The 14337-nt window shown below is 39.0% G+C and overlaps 1 long non-coding RNA gene across 1 annotated transcript; it reads right to left on the bottom strand.

The window, feature by feature from the left end:
* Positions 1-2568: 2568 nt before the first annotated feature.
* LOC141725330 (uncharacterized) lies at positions 2569-6340 on the bottom strand. The gene is made up of 2 exons (XR_012577190.1): positions 6256-6340; positions 2569-4870 (listed from the first exon to the last, which is right to left on the bottom strand). It is a non-coding gene; the product is annotated as an uncharacterized LOC141725330 (long non-coding RNA).
* Between the last annotated feature and the right edge of the window lie 7997 nt (positions 6341-14337).

Genomic DNA, 14337 nt, shown 5'->3' with positions numbered 1-14337 from the left:
TATGGTGAGATGGATACCCACCATTCCCAGAGAGATACACCAGCCATTCTTTCTTTGCATCCTCTGGGCTTCCCAAAAGCTCACCATGTGCTGATATTCCTCACCTGACTGCAGCCATGGAAAAGCATCTGTGGTGAGAAAAAGAAGGCATTTTTAAAACCAGAACTGAATCTGTTTTGTGTGGCACACCTCCAGAGACAACCTTTTCCCCTTAGCAATTCAGAAGGGTGATAGTGGTGTGGACAAAGAACATATACATGCCACATGCAGGAATGGATGCCAACCTCTGAATGACTGCACTGTTTACTTTTGATGCCACATTATCTTTCTCCCAACATTGTTGCAACTAACACCAGAAATCGTGACCCAGAGCATGTGTCTGCTCTCTTGTGGGGGCATCTGCAATACCAGGAGTTTGTTGCAAGCTGGTAAATAGCAGTCATGTATCAGCTGAGATTTGGTGGCGTATTATATGTGGCATCTTGAGCAAGACGCTGAGCTCTCAGACAGAAATGCTTTATCACCAAAGAGGTCCTAATTCAGATAAGCTGTTATGTCACAGCACACCACACCACAATACTGACAGTTTGAAGCTGAGGCTTCTCAGGATCTTCGGCATGCGAGAAATATTTCTGATTTATGAAATTATTAATGATTTATGATTTGAAAGCCAGGTTAGTAACGTGTCCATTTTTTGATAGCTGAAAAAACCTCCACAGTTCTGCCAAGTATCTAGGATCTTTTTTTAAGAAATACAGAGAAGATGCCACAGCTTACTAATCACAGTTTCTTCTAAATTAGGGAATCTATATCATGATGTCAAGTTTCCTTGTCAGGAATTATTGGAAACCTCTCACTGCTATCTGTCTAGAATAAACATCTTATGCTCTGAGTGCCCTGGTATCAGCTAATGAGTGTATTAATATTGAGCATGGGATCTTACTAATTCCCTGCTGATCAAGGACTTATGGATGGAGAGCATTTAGCAGTGGAACAGATCAATCATCACAACAAACTGATTATAAGCATTCCTAGGAATATATAACAGCATATGCAAATTCTAGATTCTGTCACCCTTGTTCACATCAAACCTTACCTTGCCAAACACCTCCTGCCTTCCAGAGCTATTCCAAGAGCAGGGATTCCTCAGTGAAACAGCAGTAGTGTATTTACAAATAGGGGACCAATTATGGATTTCTACTATCCCCCAAATTCTCTTGCTCAGCTGCCTGAACTGGATATCTAACACAAAACCAAAGACATGTTAGTTCAATTTCAAAATCGTGTGATAACAGAACTACGAGAGTTAGGATTTAGGATTTCTGAGGGACCTACCTGATAGGTCCTGAAGCAAATGAGGACAAGGAATGAAAACTGTTTTCTTTCAATGTGATTGATTTTGGTAGAATATTCAGAGATTCACTTCCCACTACTTGCAAATTCACGCTACTTCTAGAAGAAACATCAGAAATTACCATAATTTCTCCTAAGAAAAATGTGTGCCTGAATTAATGTGTTTAATTAGTCGGTCTCAGTTCAGTGTTGAGGGCTGTTTAATTTAACATCTCAATTTTACATATTTGCTCCTCTTATCCTTTTTTTTTTTTCCTATTTATTACTGTTTGTTGCACACCCCTTTCAAGAAGGTGATATCAGGTTCTAGGATTTCACACTCCTTGATGTGGACATCTATACAGCTTTCTGATCTGGTATGGTGTCCATTGCTCAACCAGATCTGATATTAAACCTTCAGAAATAATCTGACCAGATGGATCTTCCTGCATATTTAATTTCTCCACTATAAATTATGTACCTAGCTGTGACAGTAACTTCTGGGCACTTTGTAACTACAGTTAACCCTCTCAGCTTTGATGTTGTATGTAAAAGAATTGGGGCTTACCTCTGAGAATGAAGAACTTAAGAAGAGAGATGAAGATGTTTTAGGGATAAACTCTCAAATATCAGGAAGATGTCCTAGTGTACAGTTTGTTATGCAAATTAACTTACCCTATTCTGGGATTTCAGTAATTCTTCTGATTTTGCTAAGTGTAATGTGTGAGACTTCCACTTAAACTCTTCTGTCACAAATTCAGAATTTTGTTGTTTCCTTTTGTTTTCATTCAAGTTTTGCTTGCCTGTAACTATTGGAAAAAGAAGGGCAGGAATGTGCTTTCAGCATGAGGATTCTTAGACTGGGTGGCTAGATGGCTCTAAAGGTGAAAGGTTTTGAATATTTACCTTCTTTTGAGAAAAATCCATCCGATCTCTTTTAGTTCAGTCAATTACAGATCTAACCTCATTTCCATTTACATTAATAGGAGTTTTATCCACTGCTTCAGTTGTCAGAACCCTCTACTACAGTAAGAAATAGTGTAGCCAAGTTCATATCAGAGTTCCCATTTCAAGTTGATTTTAAATCTTTTATTTTTGATAGCGTCTCTTACATCATGATGTGATATACCAAAGAGCTGACTCCCTGCAGGTAACAAAAGTTTCAAGGAATTTTATTGGGAGGGAGAAGTGAGAATGACTTGAAGAGCAGCTGTCAAAGAAAATAGGAATTTAACATTGGGATGAAGGTAGATTTAATTGCGAGACATGAGGGAAGATGAAGGAGTGAGAAAAGGGAGATGACATCTGTTTATATTGTGAAATAAAAAACATGTTTATAGGCCAACACTGCTGTGAGAGATGGAGAATAATGAAGAAGTCAGCATTATCTTAATCCTCCTGGTCTTTTTTAAAATAAATCATCCTTTCATATGGCAAGTCTCACTTTCTTCATACCCATTTCCATCATACAGATTTAAGTAACAAATTGTTTGCCTTCTCAAAAAGCAATATGCCAAAACACATGCTAAATCCATGAATAAAACTACAAGACACCAGTCTTTTGCTTACTTCAATCTATCTATCCTTTATTTTTTAAATTTTAACTTTGCTGTAGTTGCCTGCATGGTATTGGTTTTGGGAAGAGCCGGGAGTTGTGAACATCACAAGATGTCCTAAGCTAAAATTTGTTTTCCTCAGGTGTGTTTTGGTTCACTCAGAATTGCAGCGGTCTCAAGACAGTATCTCCAAAATGTTGAAAAGACAAGCAAAAAGCATGTATACTGGATTAATATCCTATACCCATCTTACCTATGAGTTTTCTTTCCACCTGAGTTTTCATCCTTTCTGCTGTTCATTTCTTTAATAATGTGTGAAAACCCAAAAATGGGCAGCAGAAAAGTGCCTGTGGTATTTCTGTGGCACCTGTTCTGTTTGATGTCCTCACGGTCCATCACTCATCACAACCACTCACGCTGCACCACACATCTGTCCTTCTGCCTCTTCTTGTCCCAGCCTACTGTTCATCACAATGGCAAACTGCCTTCTCCTCCACAAACCCTCTCTTCCACCTTTCCAGCTCGTTCCGGCTCCATTCCTTTCTTTCCATTCTTTTTTTAGTTTTGCGGCTTGACAAGGCACGTTATTTCCCCTAGAAACACAAATTGATGGGTATGGTCTAGCACGTGTTTACGTTGACTTTAGAGATTTTTGGATGTAATCCTCTCCCTCAAAAATATGGACTGTAAAGCAATATGTTATTTCTTCCTTGTTGGTTCTAGAGTGTTCCATGTAATACTGCAAACTCTGTCCTCGCCTTGCATAAAGCATTCAGAAAGTTGCTGAATGTTGCTTCTGTGCTGTACATTTATTGACTGAAACATTTGAGTTGTTGCTTTTCACACTGGTAATTTTAGAGCACAGATGCCTAGCATGTTTACTCACATACCAGGGCTCACATTTAATGAGCAAAATGTCAAGTATATTGTTATCCACCATAAAAACTGTGAAAAATATCCTTGCCATCTGCAGTGTGCCTTCTGCTTCAGCCTAAAAGACTTTTACAAGCAACTACATGAAATTAGCATTAAAGTCAATATTTATAAATGGAACCACCTCTAAAGGACCGGATCTTCTCCCCTCCCACACCCCCTGTCCCTCTGGGATCTAATGAGCTGGAGAGGCCGGGTGCAGGAAGGGAGCTGAGTTGTGCCTGGCTGCAGTCAGGCAGAATAATCTCCCTGCACTGAGGAAGAATGGGAAAGAGAAGAGTGGTACTAAATGGCATTGACAGCATCTGAGGGCCAGATCCTGAGCTGGTGTCAGTAGGTGTAATGTCATTGTCCTCGCTGGAGTGACACAGCCAGCATAAATCAGCACAGTTGGGGTGACTGACACAGCGCTGTGTTTGATCTGTGCTACCTGAGGATGGAGTCTGTAGTAACGCTCATGGAATAGATGGTGGATAATAGAGCTGAAACTGGGATTTGATAGACTGCCATCAGAAAAGAATAATGTCTTCCAAGAAAATGTTTGCCAATTCTCCACCAAGTGTGAAAAAAAATTGGCCATTTGTTCTGGCTTTTTACAGTGCTGAGGACAATGAAGATTGTCTGTTGCTGAAGTTTCTAGATTTTACTGCAAGAATAATAAAAATGAACAATTACCAGTAATGGAAAACTGCTCCTGAGCCTTCTCCAAGCAGCCTATATGAACTTTTAATTTTGCTCTTGCAAAACCTTTAATCCAACCATGATTAGTGTGTTGCAGAACTGAGATCTAAGCGCATTTTGAAAACTGTTGCTGTCCACTGGTGTTATCCCAACGTCCATAAGCAGCTGAAATTCCAGCCAGATCTTCATGGGGCAGAGCTGATGAACTAAAGTCAGAACATGCTCCCTCAGATGGGTGACCAGGATAACTTTTGCCATTTGTTCCAGCTGTTCTGCCAAGTCGCCCACAGACCACTGGCTCCACCAAGCTCACATAACCACAGCCCAGCACAGACATCATGAAAGCTGGTCACTCCCACAGCTGGAGGCTGAAGAAACAGAGAAAGGTAGCATCATCATATAATCCACACAACCTTGCCTTTTTCTTTGTACACATATTGAACAAGAGGATCAGGATGAAAATTGCTGTGATTAGCAAACACAGCATAAATATTTATCCAGAAAATTACAGATCAAATACATTTTAAAATTTTTATTTATGGCTGTTTAGATGCAAATATATTTCATTAACTGGACTTTAGGAAGAGCACTTACATGTTCCCTTAGAGTATTTCTAATATAATCATTGCTTGGGCAATTAGGCCACTCACTAAGCCACAAATCTTATCTTTCACACCGGTGAGTCATAAATAAGGACTGAGTCACAAATAGACCAGACAGACAAATGGTGTCAGGAAGGAAGTTAGATTGGCTGTGAATATATTCAGGCTGGAAATTAGAAGATGGCTGCAGACTACCTGAGGAATGCAATTCTGATACAGTTTTCTAATTGGGAGGAACTGAGCTAAGAGAAGTAACTTAAATTGCTTTATCATTTAGCTTCCCTGTGAAAGGGATGGTACAACAAGTAGGAGAGTTTCTTTGTCTTTGCCTGCCATGACTACCTGCAATTAGTGGCCTGCTTACCCAAGTTGTCCCAGCCAGTCCTGTTGTTATCAGTAGTCCTTAGGACTCATGCACAGCAGGGACAGATTGGAGAGATACAGCAGTGCCAGTGTCGTCACAGAGTCAAGGTTCTGTGCAATGCAGACTCCAGTGCTCACACTGTGAGTGTGGAAGCTGTGTTGCTCTGGCTGTTGCAAAACCCTCATGTCGGAGAAACTGAGAACACCTTGACTTCCTATGATTGCATTCAAGGGCAAGTTCAGTTATAGGGTATTCTATGATGGGGTGCACATAGTAAAATGGAGATCAACTAATAGCTCTATAAGCTAATTAAATGTTTTCCAATGTTAGACCAATGCAATGACTTTCTGTCAAGCAACCAGAGTTCCTGGGAACTCTTGTAATACAAATAATGGGATTTACCATGTTGGCTTACCTTTACTGGCTTCTGTATTTCTCAAGGAGAAAGGGAGAGTGGGATTTTTGCTCTTCATAGAAGTCAATTTACTTATTTCCTTGGTGTAAATAATGCTGAATATGCTGATGCAGCGTCTTACACAGGCTGGAAGGATGTCTGTATCTGAATGCTATCTGCTAAATGAAAAGATTCCCATGTCTGTCACAGCATGGCTTTAACTGTGCCTTCCAGCTCCACATCAGCTCCGCTCTGTACCAGCAGACTTGTCTTTAAATGTGATCCTTGCTTTGCCATGACACATTACAACTTAAAAATATTTATTTCTTTTACTCGATATCTAGATCATGGATAGACATTCCACAACATATTGCCCACATCAAGTATTTTTACCTTTTGTATCCAGGGTACAGTCTTCTCTCTCTTGTTCCCTTTCCTGCATGTCCTTTGGTCTCTGTCCTATCATATGATACAGGCACTAGTGTTACCCAGAGATATTCAAGCTCAGTTAGGCAGCAGGAATTCACATGACATGATGATGAAATTATATAGCAATGTATAATTCTTGTGTGAAACTGGGCACCTGCATCTTGCTATAATGAGGGCCACGTTCCCCACTGCACCTGAAGGAAAGGTGCTTTCTGCTGCAGATATAAATGCTATCTGACCACAAGATTCAGTACAGGTATTTTACAGAATCACAGAATCAGTTAAGTTAGAAAAGACCTCTGAGATCATCGAGTCCAACCTATGACCTCACATTACCGTGTCAGCTAGATTATGGCACCAAATGTCTCACCCAGTCTTTCCTTAAATGTCTCCAGAGACAGTGACTCCACCTCCTCCCAGGGCAGCTCCTTCCAATGTCTAGCCACCTTTTCAATAGAAAAATTCCTCCCAATATCCAACCTGAACCTTAGGGTCAGTTACTGCTTGCTTTTTGAAAACTTACCATCAGGTAGTGTTTCACTGTCCTGGAGAAATACTTTTATTTCTTGCTGTTTCCTAACACTTGGTCTGTCCACACATGACAATAGAAAGGTGCCCTACCTCATTGTCTCAATGTATGGGAAGGTGAGAAGACAAAAACAAAAAATAAAAAAAAAAGACCTCCACAGACCTATCTTCAGTTTTCTGGAAATAAAAAAAAATAAAATATTAGTGTGTTAACAATAAAAAGAAAAATGGCTTTTAACTATACAGTATGTGCTGCAGAGTGTAGCAATGAAGAAATCAAGCCTGACTCCAACTTGCACCTTGACCTCACTGGGACCAGAACTGGACCCTAGTTTATAATGCAGCTGTGCAGCTGTTTTCTTGAAAAGGAGCCAGACAGGGTGCGAGTGTCAGCACTGAAATACACACAGAGTAATACATTTATTAAATCTATAAAGCAAAATATCATTTTATAAGAGTAATTCTCTCTTTGCAAAACAAATTTTCTGAACTGCTAGTAGAAAAATGGAATTTCACTCTTCAGAAACTTGTATTTTTTGTCTCCTATATAGTTTGCCACTGGTTCAGCTTTATTTTTCTCCTTTTCTAACTTACACTGTGAAGATCATTATAGAGTATTTCTGTTATGAAAGAGTCTACTTTTGAAAACCCATGGGAAATCACCTTTCTGTAAGCATGAAATAAAATCCTTAAGAGGAGAAACCCCACTTCAAATCATGCCAAAGTTTCACATCTACCTAAGTTCTACTGTAAACTTTTCAAACCATGAGATGTATTCCGCATATATTCAACATACACCTGAAGATAATGTTTGGCTCCTACATGTCTTCCTAGCTTCATTTCTATAGAGGGTTTAGACCCAGTAAAGATCTGCTGTTGGGATTATGCACTGTAATTTATAGCAAAGTTGTTTGTTGTGTGCCCAATGCTCTTTGTGCTTGAGGGTTTTTTTTTTGACCTCACTGCTTATTAGAATAAGGTTGAGAAGTATGCAAGCTTTCTGCTACTCTCAAATTACCTTAATTATATTGTACTCCAACATTTGGGCTGAAATTCTTCCCATTTCGATATCTTGACTGTATTGGTTACTATATCAGTGTGAGAAGTAGGAAATTTTTTTCTGCTTCTTCCATTTTAAAAATGTCTCTTTCATTACTCAGGTTTGCTCAGCCCTGACTAGGGAAACATCCTGATGCCTGTTTATGGAGAGTTTCACCATCTCAGTAGGTTCCCTGGATCCATACGTACCTTGTGCTGCAAGGTATAACGCCTAGCAGGTATTCACGTTCAGAAATTCAGTACCACTTTAAACAAGTGCTTAACCAAGAGGTGCTTTTTGTGGGCAAGTTGTTTCAAGAGTGCTGGATACTCCCCATGGGCTCACAGGGAGAGCCTACAAAGCACAGCCCCAGACTGAGCTGCTCTGGGTCCTGGTCCAGCTACTCACTTTCTTGTGGGGCTTGGGAAATTCTCTTTTTTGCCAATGGCTTTGTGTCTGCCTCTAACTAGCATCCCTTAATTTCATGTGCATGATGTTTGAGTGTCATGCTTGTGGCAGAATGCAGGAGTTTAGAGATGCTGATTTTCCTTTGGAGGGAGAACAGAATCTCTTGCAAAACTGTGGGCATGGGAATGCTGTAAACCTGACATGCATCAGTTTCCCTATCTGCTAAAGGAGAGAAATCCCACTAACTCTGCTACCAGGGCACCATAAAATTATGTTCATTATTGTTTGTAAAAGGCATCAAGTTTCTTAGATCAATACTGCTACTGAAGTACAAAGTAATAGTACTTCTCAAGGAGGAAGAGGATTGCCTTTTGAGCTGCCATCTGCTCCTGGCCTGACTCCAATTTCTTCCTAGTGAGTAATATGAAGGCAATTTCATTTTCACAATATGACATATGTAGCTTTAGGTCTTAAAGAGGGAGGAACAATCCACCAGTAGTCTGCCTCCCACTGTAGAAGCAAATTATCTAAATTAGAGCATAGTAATTAGACAGATTCATTGATTTGCTGTAAATATCCTAGCTCTATCATCAGTCCATTGTGGTTCACAAAATGAAGTTTGTTTGGTTGTTTCTTTATATGGCATTTTCTACATTATCTCATCCCTGAGGCATGGCTGAGATAAAGGTCTGTTCAAATGCTTGCCAAACAATATTAGGATAAGAGGATCACCAAATCTTTGGGGGCTGAAGGGAGAACCTACAAAGCAATCAATATAAGACCAGAAATGTCATCTGTCACCTTAAAACAAGGGCTGTTTGGGACAGAACCCCCCCTTGAGGTGGGCACATGATCACAGAGGAGCCACATTGCTGCTTCAAGGGAGCCTCACTGCTGGAGCCCCAGCCCGGCTGAGGCCTTTCTGCAGCCTGCCATGCTGCAGCCTGCCTTAATCTTCACAGCGTGGTTAGAGTGTGTTAAAAAGGCTCCTGGTCAAGGAGAGAGAACTGATCTTATCTGGTGTGTGTGACTGTTCTGAAAGTCTTTTCTGCAAAGCTATTCTCTGTTCCTTTTCACTAAACATGTTGAGGTCCAGTTAGCATATCCGATTAGACAGATGTGCACCTTTACATGACTAAGTTTAGAGAAACAGAATAAATCACAGCTAAATCTTAGGCAGTCAGTGACAAGCTTGCCTGTCCCAAACTTGCAGCTAAAGGTGGTGAGAGCTTCCTGAGGAGCTCCAGTGGATTTCCTCTCAACTGCTGTAGTAACTTCTACAAGACTCCCTGAGACTTCTCACTGCCTGTGGATGTAGAATGCGGCTGAAGATGAATGTCTGAGCTACTGTGTTGTAACACAACTTTATTTTTTTATTTCATGTCTGCTAAAGCATCAGAAGAAAACAGGGATGGTTTGATCTTTGTAACTATAATTACATTTTTTGGTAGTGAAATGAAGAATTGTCAAAAATTTACTTCTCAACAAAGTCACAGATTGCACTAAGAATATACGCAGACCATTAGTATACATCTCACAACCATGGAAAAGAGGTTCTTTGATAAAGAATAGCCATCACGGTTTTGAGAGGAGAGGAATCACAGAATCATCAAGGTTGGAATGACCCCACAAGAAATCTTCATTTTGTCAGGATAGCAACTAAAGGGCAGTCCTCTCTGTTGAAAGACTGCTCTCTTATCAAAGGATGTACATCACTTTTTGTGTATCATATAATTCATCCTCCAAGATTTCTCTATAATAAAGACACACTAAATGCCTACTTCTGACCAGACAGTATGAAGTGCAAGTCCCATCAGTCTCCTTGGATGACTATTTTTCCAAACAGAAGGAAATAATTTAAACCAGAGAATGATTTCTTACTTCTTTAGTGGAGTTGAATAAATAGACAAGACTTAGAGAAAATACACTTTTAAATCACTGCAGACACAATTTCTATTTTAACACAAGTTCTCAATGCTCTGTTTAAATAGCTAGCCCACTGCTTGCTATGGATGGAGCAAGGGAATCTTTTCCTGACAGCCATTTTCTGAGAAAGTTTTTGCTTAATTGGCTAAGAAGAATTAATGAGAGACTATAACTGTATGACAAGGGATTAATTTAGATGACAATGCAGTGTATATTTGTTTTGGTTTGGCATTTTTTTTTTGGTAATTCTTGCACCAGGAAAGCAAAATATTACTTCCTTCGCAAATGGCAGTTTAAATACAAAAAGTCTATTTCAGATTTGAATTGAGAATTTGAATTTGAATTTGAATTCTCTTACCTGTTCTGGAGAATGGGTTTAGACATGACTTGGCTGTTATGGAGAGTGGTGGTGCCTACAGCACATGGGGAAAACCAAACTGAAACACAGCTCAGCTGTGCACCCATACCCTGCAAGCAACAAAAGGCACACTGGCTCCCTGCAAGGCTGTGCTGTACAGAGGTGCATTTTAATTCAGAGGGTGCTGGGATCTGCACACAGCTCAGCACACTGATTGAGAGAAGATCTGGTTTGCGTCCAATACAGCTGGATTGCTCTGACTCTTCTCTCAGCTAAGTAATACCTACTTCTATGTAATCTGTTTTTTCTTTACACCATTTAAATGTTTCTGGTTTTCAGATGGCACTACCCTAATGATCCTGCTTCAGCTGTTGTGAAAATATGCTCTAAAAGCTGCAAGCCTGCAGGCAAGTTATGGCATTGAAGATTTTCTCTTTGTCTTTATTATTATTTTAATCGCCCCTCCCTCAGGGACCAAGAAAATACTTGAGACAAAATCACAGTCACACTAAGATCCCTAAGAGTTTTGCCACTGACTGCAGTGTGGCTGGATTTCATTCTGAGTCACAATTTTTGTTGCCTTCTCTCCTTATCTGTGGCAAAGCTGTGAATGAGCACTACATTTTGAATAAATCCTGATTTCTCATGTCATAAATGAGAATATAAAGTATAGTTTGAACTGAATCTCCTCCTATTGCAGTATGATTTTGAATTTTTCTTCTAGTGTTATTTGGCATCCTAGTTGAAAACTTATTATGCATCAGGAAAGCAGCTGACTTTGATTTGGGGAAAGTAAACACTCTTAAGGTGTCATTTCACTTAACACCTTTGATGTCCAAAAGTGCCCATTTTCTTCATCACTTCATTGGAACTGAGAGAATACAGCAATTTATAATTCTTAGTGTTGAATCAGTCTGTGTTAATTGTGGAGCTAGCGGTGGGAACAGATGTGTTTTTGTAGAAGGGTGGGCTGAATGTATCTGTCTTTTTAATGTAGTTTCTGTTTGAATGATCAGTATTGCTTAAAATTCCCCTCTCCTCTATACCACCTTGTGTAACTGCTCTATTTTGTGCAGTCCAGGAAGAGCACATCTCTCTCACTAGAGCTTAAGACTCCATCTCAAATTACAAAATGTCCCTGACTATTCAGCCTTTTGAAAAAGCTGTAAATAGAGATATAACTTACCTAGCAACAAAGAGTAGATCTCCACAATGTGGTCTATGAACACAGTGAGTTTATTCAGTTATGGTCATGCCATAGCTTTTCTTTTTCTGTCGCCAGTCTTTAGACACAGACTACTGAAAAAGTCTTTTCTATTAAGAAATAATAGATACTTGATGTTAAGAAATCCTCTTGATAACAACTGGGCAGAAGATGATGTCTCTAAACTTCTAAAATTATGTATTTGATGAAGTTCTGGCTGAATCAGTTAAAAACCAGAACTAAGCAAAGACTTAGTGTAAAACATGCAAGTTTTGAAAATCTCAGTCTTTTCAGTCTTTTGGTGAATACTGAAATTCCATTTGTATCCTTTAGCTCATAAAGCTATATTTAGTGAGATTTTTTGGAAACTTGTTTAGTTTTTTTTTCTTAGTGCTTTCATTTCCCCTTTCAGCTTACAATCTCCACCATATATTGAGTGATAAAACAAATACAATGGAAAAGAAAGATGTAGACAAAAAGGAGGGAGAGTGTTCCCCCTGCTTCCATCTTGATGTTTAAAAGGCTTATTTTTTTCTGGACAGCTTTTAAAAATATGTTAAGCATTTTCTTCATTTATAGGAAAAGCAATAGAAATAATTTTGAGTTGGTTTTGTTCCAGATTAAGCTTTATTAAAATTTTACTGTGTTAGAAGGCTTCCTGTCTATTTAAGGTGAAAAGCTTTGTCCATGACAAAAGAAACTTATTATCATTTCAAAGGTTGGTCAGCACTTTTGCCTATATACCTACCAGGCAATAATGACCAAGTTGACCCCTTTGAGATAGCTGGATTCTTTTATCAGTGCATTCTACTAGTTCAAGATCATGCTTAATGCTGACTTTCATATAATGCTTTCATGAAAGTTCCTTTGAGAGGGAAAGCAGTGGCCAGATTCTGATCTCTCCTCTTCAGATCTTCTGGTATTGGATTTTCATTTCCTAAATCAATGTAATAGAAAAGAAAATTACGCCTGTTCTCAGTATATATATGAAATATAATAATGTTTCTAAAGAAAACTTCATATCTACTAGACAGTTTTCATTAGTCTATTTAATAAAACATGAAAATGACCTTTTTCTCTGTTGGAACTAACTGAATTGTGAGCTTAGTGTCCTTTGGCTAAGTTCCAAAACGAAAAGTCACCCTGCAGAGTTCAAGTCTTTGTGGAAAGCAAACCAAGTCCACAGTACTTGAACTCCAACAGACATTTATTATCAGGTATTGAGTCTTAAATGTAGTGCTAAATAGAGAGAGAATGCCTATATTCTGCTTATATTTTGGACCTGGTTTTGAACACATGAGAAAATTGCATTAATGCGAGTATAACTTGCATTAATGCAATTTTCTGAGGAGCATAAATGGTAAAAAGAGCTTTTCTTGTGCTTTTTGGATATCTTGAGGTAGAGAACAAAGAGAATAAAGTGATATCCTAAGCCAAATTGCACCACAGGCTCTGAGCTTGGAAGCTGCAGGGCAGCAAGACCTTCTCCAGCAAGGAGGGAACTGCATGCCCCATCCTCTTCTCCCCCAGTGGCCTGGATTCCCTTGAGCACAGCCAGGGAGTCTCATCAGCTCTTCCATCCTCTTCCATCATGGGTCAGAGGAATCTGTCTTCTCTAACCCTAACCCTTAACCACTGTGGAAAGAAGAAAACAGGGAGCTAGGACAAACTTCTGGGTACAAAGTCCTGAAGGCATCAAGGCTTCTGCCAAGGCTGTTTGCTTTTACTTTTTAGACTGTCCTTGAGCAGGAATAATGTTTACATAGCCAGAGTACATTATTGCCAACATTATTTCTTGTGTGCTTTTTCTTGCAGAAAACGATCATCTTTTCTTCTTAAAGAAAATAATCAGCATTTTAGGCTGTTATTTTCATGATACAGCATTGTGTAGGGTGTTGCCAGAGATTCACTATTTAAGACAAAAGATAAGCATGTCCCCTCGCTGCTACTGAAAAGATGCATTGCTACTTCTCCACTTAACCATTTCAGTGGTGCTGTTTTGGATAAACAATCTTATGACAGTACAGTTTTGTCTTGAACAACACAGCTGTAGTCTAGGAAACTAAACAGTGTTTTTATTTGTCAGATGAGTATTTTCAATATTCACGTGTATCTATTTTTTTAACCCACAAGATGAAAAATATTATACTAATAAGACTTGAGCAGTTTCCTATTTTTGTATGAATTAGAAAGAAATTTAAGTACATACACGTGTTTAATAATAATAATTCAATTGAACATTTTATCATTGTCAAAGGCATCTTTAGAGGAATCCATCAACTCTTCTGATTTCCATACAAAAGTCAATTTACTGTCTTCAAAATGTAACGTTAATGGCACTCAGTGTACACACTGTAATCCTTTAAAATAATGTACATGGCAAACGGATATGTTCTCATGCATTAATAATTTAAAAGTTAATTTTAGGTACTTAATATGATTAACTGATGGATCAGCAGTCTTATATATGAGGAACAGTGAGCACACTGAAAGGAAGAGCATACTGGAAGGCAGCCAGGTGGCTGCCTGCATGATGCTTCAAAAATACCTGAGTTTTATCCCTCCAGTTTCCCTCAGTGTCAG

The sequence above is a fragment of the Zonotrichia albicollis genome, chromosome 1 (assembly GCF_047830755.1).
Source record: "Zonotrichia albicollis isolate bZonAlb1 chromosome 1, bZonAlb1.hap1, whole genome shotgun sequence".
Taxonomy (NCBI): Eukaryota; Metazoa; Chordata; class Aves; order Passeriformes; family Passerellidae; genus Zonotrichia; species Zonotrichia albicollis.
Note: the sequence above shows the minus strand (reverse complement) of the source record. Positions and strands in the feature narration are given on the sequence as shown.